This window comes from Stegodyphus dumicola, chromosome 4, assembly GCF_044657685.1.
Source record: "Stegodyphus dumicola isolate Sdum_Otavi_A_Nest chromosome 4, ASM4465768v1".
Taxonomy (NCBI): domain Eukaryota; kingdom Metazoa; phylum Arthropoda; class Arachnida; order Araneae; family Eresidae; genus Stegodyphus; species Stegodyphus dumicola.
In genome coordinates, this window is record NC_140771.1 from 199,427,079 (window position 1) to 199,440,019 (window position 12,941).

Sequence of the window (12,941 nt, forward strand, 5' to 3'; positions counted from 1 at the left end):
CAAGAGAAATCGAACCACAACAAGCGTTTTTGTCGTAAATGGGCTTATAAAATTATAATTATATTCAAACTAAATGCGCATGTGTTAAATCTAGTACTAATTTTTTTTCTTTTCAAAATGTTGTTAAATCTACGAAATTACGAATCTAATCGATTATAGTACTAATTCTTTCTTTCTGTAAACATATCCATTTATTCTTAATAATACACTTCTGTAATATACTTCTATATCCATTTGTTCTTAATCATATGCTTCTATATCCATTTGTTCTTAATAATACACTTAATTCGATGACAAATAATAAGTTGTTGTGAATGTTGATAATAGACGCTAAAATTTATCTTAAAACAGAAAGCTTTTTGTTAAGCAGGTATTCATTTCAAAATCGTCGTACTTAATTCTTTGAATTTAGGTTTTTTTTATCGGAAATGCATTTAACTTAAATATTACAAAAATACATATTAAACCCTCAGAAATGATAAACTAAGATTTTTAATATTTTAGTTTGCTTTAAAACGATTATTTTATGGACTAAAGAATAGAAGTGTGAAAACATCTGTTATTAAACTTAATCCCTTCGCAATTCATTTCTCGACAGAATCTTCACTGCCATGGTTTAGTGTATTTTGCTATAAGGTCCTTACTATTAAAAGCCTTTTTAACAGCATTTGGAAAAAAAATTACTTGGAACGCACTTGCGTTGATGATATGTAATATTTGATCCTCCCATAAATAATGCCGTTTTTTCAGTTGAACTGAAAGCCAAAAGAGAAACGAAATATACTACATGTATCAGCTTGCTATAAAAGGAGGTAGTAATTTCACATCGATCTTATGTTTAGTGCAAGATCTGAAAAGTGAAGTTCACTTTTAACAGTAATTGTTTAAAACTAAATGGAAGTCATAAAGTACAATATTTGGCGAATATTGCTCTATGAATTGAATTAAATTAATATATATATATATATATATATATATATATATATATTTGTGCAATGGCAGATTGTGAACAATTACAAATGTAGCCCAGTCTATTAATCTATACAAGGCCGGAAGTGGTGGTCTCTTTATTATGGAAGCACCTAATAGGTGGGCCACTATCGGCTCTTCTATGAAGGGACGGTTAAATACAACCCTGTCTTCTCCGGGATTCGAACCCAAGCCTTTCGGCATCGCAGTCAGCTACCCTGACCACTATACCGACTGGGCGGCTATTAAATCAATATTAGTAGGAATAGTATATGGGGATATTGGTATAGTATATGGGGATAAGATATTAATCGTAAGCGAATGTAAACGATGGTTATATAAATTGGGAGCGAGAGATTGGAAGCCTAGAAGACGAGATTGTTCCTAGAAGACCCGCAAAGCTCAATGAGGACGTCCTAAAAACTGTAGTGAAACAGAATTCCATCGTAACAATAAACAACGGGCATAGCATGAAGGCGAATATATTTTTAAATAAAAAAGAATTCGTTTATTTTAGCTTTGAAAAATAAAATATCTATGAAAAACCGCATTATTTATAGAATGACCCAATATGTAGTGGAGAGTAGCCTAATTTGGACAAAATTTGTATTTTTCACTATATAGAAGGACGGAAGAAGTGCTAATAAAAATTAGGTAGTAGAAAATAAACTCACTAACTGTACCTTCAAAATAGAACAATTTATTAAATTTTAAAAATTATTTATAACGGTGAAAAATGAATTAAAAAAATCGTGTCATCAATTCAATTTAGGAAACCGATTTCCTTCGATTTGGACCGCTAGTTTCCTAAATTGGGTCATAAGCTTTCTTAACGGCAATTACAACAAAAGAACCTTTTAATTGCGGCACACCGAGTATGTATCCAAGCGTGACATTTCATGCATTGTATCATTTCTTCTTCCTTGGTTTCTTCACATTATATACAAAACCATGAATCACCAGTTTCTTTTTTATGTTTCTGCATTTTGTTAAACTTTGTTGAACTGATTTTTTTTTTTTTTTTTTTAAAGTTTTGGTATAACCGCGATTTCTAAGGGCTGCTTGTTATTTCCACTGCTGGGCTATTGGTGCACTGGGAGAAGACGAAGGACCAGTTGGATTTGGAGTTTTCTTTTCTCGCGGTAATATGTTTTCAAGAACTGTCCTAAATCCTTTATTTTCGTTATCACTTCTATCTTCAACATTATCACTACTAGAAGGTGAAACAGGGCTCTGCAATATTTCTGCAATTAGCTTTTAAAATAAGTTTTAAGTACGCTTACTCGTCTCGGAGACGAGTGGTTGCCATTCCGGGAAGTTTTCCGAAGAGTAGCATTCTAGAGTTAATTATAATTTATCTATAAACAAAATGTCGTTGCCGAAATCGGACCGGTTCAGTTTCGGCAACTGTTTTCGGTCCATTTTGGGAAACTTGAATATTTAATGCTTGATATTGTACAGAAACGTCAAACTAACATAACCTCGCAAAATTGTAATTGCAAATTGTCGATAAATAAGCAAGTTTTGTGATGGTATAATAGTCATGTAATTACTTAAGTTTAGACGAATTAACTGCTTTCACACTTATGTCGAAATAATAGATTTTGTTCTTAGCCAAACGAATAACATTTCTGTCAATGTAACCACGAGGTGTTTCTTTACAAACGCAATTGCATTAACCTCTTCTACATCTACGTATAACGAAATGTCTATCTCAAATCTCGCAGATATCATCAGTCTTTGTATATCATAGCAGTCCAAATAAGGCTACGGTCCAAATTAGGCTACCTTTTCCCTATCTTCTTAGATGTGTATGTGGTCAGGCAGAAGTGCATCTTAGACTGCATGTTTAAACATATATTCGTGAACGCTTTCTAATATACAAATTAATGCTAAGTAAAATAATTCATGTCTAGCAATCATCCTCATTATCCTCATAAACTCATTAAAGGACATTTAATAAATGTAATAAAGAGATAACGCAAATATATGAATTCATAACTTTCCTTCAAATGTGAACAGATTGCCCGGTAATTAGAGTTAAGAGGCAACCTTTATAATGTTAAACATTTTAGAGTATTAATTTCAACTATGGATTTAAAAATTAGCCCGAACGCTGCAGACGAAATAGCAAACGATCAGGCAGGAAAGCAAATTTGGAATTAACTAAAATGGTAAAGAAGTCTTACAAGATTGTGCACATAAATATGAAACAAATTAAAGAGGGGGAGATAAAATAAAAGTTGAAAGGTAAAAAGATTACTTTGTACTTGTAGGTTTCCGAGGTACACTCACAGCGAATGCAGCTGTATTTAATTGCATAGCAATTTGTAAAATTCCTTCTCAAGTTATAAAATTGTTTGCACCGAGGCGATTAAATATGCCATTCATAGCCATCCATATGAAACATAGTAAAATGGTATAATTACACCCTTAAAAAATAAAAGCTTCATTTCTTTTTGGTATGTTAGGTACGCGTAATAAACACAGCGTTAAGTCTACGACAGGAAAACAAATTTCCCAAATTCTTCCAAAGCAAAAAACCTTACATCTCTCTATATAAGTGTTCCTAGCAAGTGGTTTCTTTTCTTTCTTTCAATTTAAGCATCAGCGTGTTTGCTTTACATTGCGATTTCAAATTTAAGGTATGATTTAATTAAACGAAACTAGTTGTTGAGCGATAGTTTGTCTTTGATTACAAATAAAGCTTTCAAGAAAATAATCTATTAACGTAATGCGTGATATGCTGCATTAAATACAATCGAAATGATATATTTCTACTTTCATTTAATCTAAAGAGAAAAAAATGTTTTCCGATATTTCCCCAGAGAAAAATGTAATGAATAATAAAGTAGCAACTATTAGTGTTATTAACCACTCCATAAAGACTACGTTTCTGAAAAGTCTAAATGAACAAAAAAATTAAAAAAACCCGATCAACAAGCTTTAAATTTTAAAACAGCTGTGTTACGATATTTATATATATTTAATTTCCAGTTGTTTATTTTGAATTGAAGAACAAACGTATTTCAGTCAGGCTTCGTTTAATGTTAAAGAAAGTTCTAAATATTTGTTCGTGTTAAATTTACTGAAAAATTCTGTCAGTTCCAAGAACAATGAGTTCTGCTATTCAAGGAATGAAAATACAGTGCCCTATTTCTCAAAAAGTCAATATTTTAAGAAGCGAAATCAAATCCGTAAGTAATAGTAGAGAATGTGAAAAGATGAACTTCCGTTATTAATAACCATTTAATTTATTTCCTCTACTTAAATGATATACATATGATAAAGAAAACAGAATAAATTTGCTTGAAGATTCTTTAGAAAACCAACGTCAGTTTAAGAAGGAGATTTTTTTTTAAATTTAAAATTTACATTTACCGAATTTATTTTAATATATTAAGCGTGGGTCTGATTATATGGAAGGAGAACTGGGGAAAACAAGTTTGTTGCGATGAATAAAATTGTCTTTTATATTGAGAAGTTTCTATTAATCGAAACATAGATGACTTCACAGACTGCAGATACTTATTTCTAACTATTCATACAAAATAATAATTTCTCAGTTATGTAAAATTATTTCATTTTTTTATTCTCGTAATTTTTCTTCTAATAATAACTGAACTGTATTGCTACAATTGGTTTTGATTATAATCAGTAGTATCATCAATAATATATTCGACTCTGGCCGCCTAGACGGTATAGTGGTTAGGAGAGCCTAACTGCGATACCAAAGGGCCGGGTTCGAATCCCGGAGAAGGCATGGATGTAAAATTGTCTATTCCTTCATAGGATGGTAGCAGTGCTGCCCATTAGATGCATCCAGAATAAAATGATCACCATTTCAGGCCTTAGAATTGGCAATGCCGTTATAGGCTAGTACCCCCTATTGGAAAAAAAAAATTCGAATCATTTCGCTTTTAATTTGGTTTCTTAGGCATTGGTCAAACCAGAGAAAAAAACAGACTTCATTAAAAACACGAAATTTATGTACGTGAAGAACTTTCAACCTGTGGGCATAATATGAATTTTTTAATTTTGAGTTTCTAAAATATGAGGGTACTGCATTTGATTCAGCAACTGAGTGCTGACTCCTCATCCGTATTTCAAGCTTCAGTATATGGTTTGATATGGAAGCCAATCATTAGTGAGTACCAGGAGGTATGTTTGGCCTTCAGTTTCTTTATTTTTCGTGTTGAAAATCTTTTATATGGTCCTATATTTGTGAAATTTGGTCACCCTCAATTCCAAATCTAAGACTGTTTGGCATACAATACATGAATGTACCTCTAAGTCGTTCAGTAAATAATGCTATGCGACTTGTAGTAATTTTGTAAAATAAGTTCTGGAACTGACACAAAGAAGCTGAATGAATCTTTTTAGCGTATCAAATGAATTCTATTTTTACTGAAGCTAATTCCAAGATAGATTGTAAAATGTTTGGTATTAAATTTGACTCGAACAGTTTGCATTTATAAATTTGCCTTTTATTATATTTCAATAAAACCTTTTCTTATTAAAAATTAAATGGATGAACTCACCTTTCTTCCCTGTAAAAACGTAGATTTCCTAAAATTTAATGTCGCTATTTTAGTATATTTCATATTCTGAGTAAATTTAGTCCTCGGGAGAAGCTTAATTTCATTACTGACTGTAGCAGATACTTCATAAGTATATTTTGTTAAATTATACCCTGGATACAGAATTGCCAATAAAATGCTTCATTTGAAATTAATTCGAGCGTATCACATTAGATTTCAAACTTTATCACTTGCACTGCAACTGCAATCCATCTGCTGTAAGTGTTACTCACTCAGAAAATTATGATAAAGCTCAGGAGTAAATGTTTCTCGCATTAACACTTAATATTCCAACGAATCTAAATTTATATAAATGCATTATTAATAAGGCTATCCAGTAATTGCAGATGTGAATATTCATACCACTTACTTCTATGAGTGAATACCAAATGAAGTGAATTATTTGATGTGATTTTGAAGGCATACGTCGTCAGAAAAGATTAAGGGAAGGGGAAATAACGTAAATTTTGCGATCAGCTTGGTAACGTCTAACCTATGCCGAAGTTTTTATCATTGAGTAGGCTTTTGGGGGAAATCCTTTTTCCTAGCGGAATTCTCTGTAACGCTTAAATTAATGAAACACGCTAGAGGAATAATGTACAACTGGAAATGCTAAACTGTATATTCAGTTAGATTTAGTCTAACAAATTGGCTGTCAAAAGGTGCCGGATTTTCGTATTTCAATTACAAATTCAGTGAACTCTTTCCATCTGGCTCTATATGATTTGCCTTTTTTCTGGTAGTGGTCGTTTACGGGAGGTAATGTATAATAGCAATACTTATTTATGGTTTTACAAATACAGATAGTGGGTTTAAAATATGCTTATTTTATTGAAAACATACTTTCAAACGAAACCTTTTTCTGCTTTATTTTGAACATACTTTTCCAAGCACTGTGTGAAAGGCCATTGATCCTATAGTTCTTCGCGTTATTGAAGAGAATGTGAAAACACTCTGGATATTCTAATGTATTTCATATTTAAGGGATACAATTCGGGTAGATGTATTTTATTAGATATCATTTAGATAACTATTGCACTCTTTTATATGACACGAACACGTGACTCACGTAATGTTTACAAATCTCGGAAGTTTGTTCGATTTTGTTTACATGATACTGTATCTTATTTCTACCTTTAGTGCAATACTTTAAGGGGTGTTGGAACCCAAAAATCTTCAAAAAATGGTGATTTCTGATTTTGGCATTTTCAAATTCTCTTCACTTTTATCTTTCTAAAAATACCATTCTTTAATATCTATGAAAATTGGAACTGTAAAAAATTTAGTTTAAATTTGTCATCGAATATTGACAAATGATGATTTTTACATAAAAACGCGTTTATCTCCAAACGTGATTTTTTTTATACTCGATGTACCTTTTACCAGGAACTACTGCCTCATAGGTATCTAAACTTTTTATGGCTTATTTGTTAGGTTTCTTATATTTATTGAAATGAGCCTTTCGTGATAAACTAAGGGAAAAAAATTAAAAATTTGTTGTGTGAGAAAAGTGCTAAATTTTACTATGCCTAACAAAATATTCTGTAAATTCGAAAATTCAAAATGCTTCAAAAGCTCATTTCATTATAATCAGATAGGTATACTTTAAGTAGACACAAATTTTCAAGCGTGTATATACAACAGAATTTGAAAAAAAGTACATCGAAAATGGTCAATTTAGCATTGTCGGTATGGAGATTGCTGATACCCCTTAAAGTTATTACATTCCCTGAATTTAATTCTTTCTCCCTTTCTATAATAACGCACGGATTTAAGCTTATATAAGGAAAAAAATAAAAGGAAAAATAAAAATAACCTTAAAGGAAGTATGTAATAATATGAGCTTTCTGCAGAAGGAATTATTTGAAAATCCATAAGAATGTGCAAACTTAAGAACTCGAAATAAAATACATGTGAAATTGGAAAGAAAATTGTAGAGGTAAAAATGTGTGACTGTTAAAATCAGTATAATTTTCACATATTATTAAGCAAAACAATAATACAACCAATACAACCTATTTACTCTTAATTTAAATTTGTATTAATTAATTTATTTAACTGCAGTTTCATGCACTTTAAAATGTCAATTAGGTTTAGAAATTTTTTTTATGTTTTAGATATGTATATATTTATGCGTGAAACAAATGGGAAATTAATGTCTTCTTAAATTAAATCCGCATACAAAGCTCATTTCTGCATCTGGAATGCTCAAAACATCTTACGCGAATGATTGAGGTCTAAAGGATTTTAATTATTGCAACTCTCTTTTCTCACTCCTTTCAGCTGTTCGCTCCACAGGCTTGCAAATGAAGAAGGGAATAAAACTTATCTTATGAAGAGACACGTAAGTGATTTTCTTAATTGAAGGCTTAATCGTGGTCTTTAAAATAAAGAACTAGTTCTTCGTTTTGCCACTAAGACTAGTTATTTGTAAGAGATTATATTTATAACAAATGCGAAAAAACAAAGATTTTTTATGAAAACGGTATGGGATTGGAACGGAATTCCTTTAGTCTTATTTAGAATAGTGCCAAGCTAAACGATCCTCAAAGTTTATTTCATTTTTGAGGACTTAGCAAAATGTTATGTTAATTGTGCTGTCAGAATGCAAGTTGAAAACTTGTTATGTCTATTTCAATTTTGCGGAACTTATCGTGAGACTATCCCAAATTTGATTTACTGTTTTTGAAACATAGAGGTAAATCTCTGCTACTTTAATCTAGATAACTCTTTTCGTTCGTAAGAAGAAATGGAATTGAGGTAGTAATAGTAAGAAAAACATTATAATTTTATCACTTTTTGAAATCAATTTTGAAATTACTCATTTCCTTAGAAAGGGAAATGACAGCATAGCTACTCAATATAAGTCAGTTTTTAGAACATTTATAGAAAAAAGAAATTCTCCTATCATTAATTTTTCTTTAACTCTAAAATGTTCCTATTCTAAATGTTTCATAACTCAAACATGGCTTCTTTATGGGAAGGGGACCAATCAGTGGCCAAGTATGCTTATGGTAAATCAGGCAGGGTTCCAGGCATATTTTTGTAACTCGGACATAGTTCCTCTATGCCCTACGTTAGTGTTGTCTATATTGAAGCACATCAATACAAATGTTTGTAATCATATGTATTCGACAGAAGCCCATTCTTGATTAAATGCATATATATATATATATTTCCTAGAAATGCAATCTATACTATTAAAATTTGTGCGCGTCTGTGTGGTTGGTTGGTTGTGGTATTAAGTCCTCCGGAACGGCAGGGAGTTGAGTTTTGAGAGAGGAACAACAGAATATGACCTCGGAATCTTCGTACGACGTTAATGAGCCAAGATATCAGTTATAAAATTCTGGAAACGCTAATTTTCGCCCTCATTTTTCCGAATGGCAAAAGTCTAGTGCGCTGGGGATAAAAATTGCTTTATTTCGAAAAGTGATGCAACAGCTTGCTTTCAAATCGTAGAATTTGTTAATAAATATTTTGTAAGTTTTACAAAATATGAAATAAAAATAGCATTGCCAAGTATGAAACATATTCTTATTATATCAGGTCATATTCTGACGCTGAAGAAAGCACGCAAATGTATGTGACGCCATTGTATGTCGAAAACGTTTCGTTAATGTCAGCATTTTAAACAAACAGTTACTCTTGGCTATTTTTTTGTTTCAGGTTAGAATAATAAACACGGTATATTATCGCAACGTTAATTCCTTTATTGACACTGACAAAATTTTAGAACACATTAAATTTAAATCAGGACTTCATACCTACATGTATTAACCTAAAGTGTCAAAGGTTTTCGTTTCCTGGTTTGGCAATAAAAAAACTACTTACGAGTTGTTGTTTGGAAAGAATGAGCTGATTTGATTCATAGTGAAATGTTATTTTCATTCTCTTTTTAGTTGCAGATAGAAATTATAAATTTTGCTTTAGCTGCTGCCCGTTCGTAAATAACAAATTCCAATCTCATTTTTCTATTGATTTCTTATCTTAAAAGAGTGATTTTAATGTTTTCAGGTGCTGTGGAAATCCTACGTACTACACGAGTCATATAAATTTAGAATTTACTTTGTAGAGTTCCTCACTTTGTAAATCCAAGTTAATGTTGGAAGTGAAGAATCTTAAGAACTGATAAGCAAATAATCGCTTAAGTTCGGGTGACAAGAAACAAAAAGATAGAAGGGTAACTAATCCTTTATTATTCCAATAAGATTTAACAAGACTCCGCCTGGTAGTGTACAAACAAAGCCGACACTTGGGCTTGAACTTAAAAGGCTAAGAATTAAACTAAAACTAAGATTATCTAAAGATTTATAGCCGAAGCTATCAAGATTCAAATCGAGTTGGCCCTTTAACTTATTTGACTACGAAGCTTAGCAAGGGCCTGAGTCCGACCGAGCGTAATAACAGCTTTGAGAGAGAGAGTGAGTGGCCAAAAGGGCAGACGCGCGTAAATCAGAAACTCTGATTCTCTCTGACTTTGTAAGTAACTTCGTGGTTTAAATACCGCTTCTCCTCATTAAATATTCAGCAAGGTTCCAAAACTACGTTCTGGCCGAAAGTAGTAAGTTGAAGTTAAGAATTTGACAGGAAAGGAACTTTAAGTTGAAATTTAACATAATCCTTACAACTTTACTAGATTGTTTTCAGCATCTGAAATGTTCTCTGAAGCAAAACTCTCATTCCAACACTAAAGCAGGAAATTATAAATTCTTGTAACAGTACAAGGAAAGATTATGATACTTTTGGCGAGTTATACTCCTTGCATAGCACATATAGGAATAGTCATAGATGGTCACTTAAGAAACCTTACGCAGTGCTAAATAGAACTGGAATTCATGCTACTGTAATTTACTGATAAAAATTACGATCATAAATGTGACTTTTTGAAGAGTTGGCAATGGACGCGCGAGGTCACGTAAAGCAAAGAATCCTTTACTGAAAAAATATTACAAAAGGGAAGCTTAGGATTTCTTACAAATTGACAGAGAGCCAGTGTTATCTAATTTACAACATCAGAATCATTGCTTCTTTGCGCAGTGCATGTAAAGACAATAAAATAGTTCTGGATGTCTATAGAAGCTATTGTATCATTGCTACTTACTGGCAGTGCTGAACATTTATGGATATTTTGTATACTTCCAAACACAATATTAACGATTTCAAAATCTAAATAATTATTAAAACTGTTGATATACCACATGTTAGAATTTTTATTTTCAAATTTAATTCACAAATGCAAAACAAAAAATACAAATATAACTTTTTATGTTGTAAAACTGAATTAAAATATATTTGCTGTTTAATAACTTCATATATTTTCATTTCATATTTTTATGTTTATTAATCTTATTGGGTGTGCTGTTACCCCGCCGTGCTAACGGTGTGCGGATAATAACTGCATTAACATACAGTTGAATTCGCTGAATATTGGGAGAAAATCTCCTTCGAAGCAGTCCCTTCTCTTTCGCAGGGCATATACTTCTTGCGTATTTTGTTATGTTCGTATAACCTAATCTAAGCAATATTTTGTGATATTATAATTTATTAATTTTTGTGGCTTTTCTAAATAAGCAAAATCTCATAGAAAAAAGTTAAAGTTCTTATGCTCTTACGTTGTTTCTTTCCGTAAAGGGAAATGATTTCATCATCAACGAAAGAAAACTTTCTTCTCTTAACTTCGGACATGTAACTCATACCGGATTTGACCTAACGTTACAGCTTCGATAAATGGTATGAAAGTGAGGATAGAAAAAGTTTCTGAAGCATTCTTTTATTCACTGTGTTATTTACATAATGTTTGCTTATAAGTACGAATTTATATATAATTACTAGTTAATTGTTAATAATTTCATATGTTCATTAATCATTATTTTATTATCTTATTTTCTTCTACAAATCTTCTTTTTTTCACCATTTCTTTAAAACCAACTAGACACATGAGAGTCGTAGCATTATTTTCGTATGATTAGCGACGAGTCGCAGCTATACATGCATGTGGGTTAAGAGTTTGAAATATTTGAGAAGTAATGGTTTAGAATCACAAGCAAAGGCCACAAAAAAGAAAATCATGGCTAGTTTGGCCTTAGATTTCCCACGTAATAATCATGAAATTTATCAGGTAGGCTAGCTGAAATTTAATGTGTATCAAGATGTACAACGAAAACAGCAAATATAAACACTTTAATTTATATTTGTTAGTCATAATTAAAAGAATTTTCGTTAGGGTAAAAAATAATAGAGATGCTTGTTCATCTACATCTACGTTAAATTCAATTAACAAGAGTTTAACAAAGACAAGGTATCAGCATTTCAGTTTAAAACAGACTTTGAGAAGAATCTATCAGTTAGCGGTATCAGGCACGAAATCAGTTTTCGGATCATCGGATTTTCTCTAAAGCCATTCTTCGACGGGTGGAATTAGATTGATCCAACTGTAAACAAAGGGAGGCAATTGTTTAAAGCAAAGGGTATGAATAAATAAGCACCTGAAATAAGTCTGTTACACGTTCTAAATAAAGGACTCATATCTGGCAGACAGATAAACTAGAACCTATTTGAATGAAAAATGGAAACACGTATTTGATTACGTCCCCAAAATTTCAGCTTACAATATATATTCAGGCATTGTTACCAGGATTTCAACGAAATACGCAGAGGATAAACTTTTGTGGAAAATATTTTAAGTCCCAAATTACCTTCTCCGGAAACCATTTTTGGATTAAATAACGGATATCACTCCCGACGCTCTTAAATCCATATCTAATCTCAAACGATAAAGTTTCGGTTTCGTTCCCCATTAAAGCTGAGAGAATGGAACGAGATTTAGTGGTTGACAAAAGGGATTAGAAAGTGCTGAGTTTCATTTCCGTCTCCTTCAGTGAATTTGCCAAATTTCATCTCCCCCTCTTTTCCGTTAACAGTGGGTAACTGCAAAGGTCTCCGGATTTCTGCACATTAAGGAGGAAAGGAGAGGAGCAAGCGCTCTTAGCGAATCATTACAGAGGTGTTAGAGATCTCCAAACAATGTAATGTTTGCACGTCACTGCGTTTTGATTAGGAACTGAGGGTTTGAGTAGGCGAAGGGTGACACGAGAGTGAGATCTCGATTAAAAGCGCATATAGGTGGAGTTTCAAATTAAACAGGAACAGCCTTTCCTGATCCAGAAACTGAAATTGGTATTCAAATTTGTGTAATCTCTTTCTATTCTAATTCCTTTCAAAAAGGATTGAACATGAAATGAAGAAATGCTCCCCAATGAAACTGTGAACACAAGGTAGATTTTTAAATAAAGATATATTTCTACGAGGTGTTGAAATTCAATTAAGATTTTCAAACACTTCCCGTGAGAGGGCCTCAGTAATATCTCATAAGTGATTATGAGTAATATT

General features: G+C 32.0%; 1 long non-coding RNA gene across 1 annotated transcript in view; it reads left to right on the forward strand.

Annotated features, from left to right (window-relative positions):
* LOC118182252 (uncharacterized) overlaps positions 1-12,941 on the forward strand; it is a 187,610-nt gene that overhangs the window by 144,430 nt on the left and 30,239 nt on the right. The window lies entirely within an intron of this gene.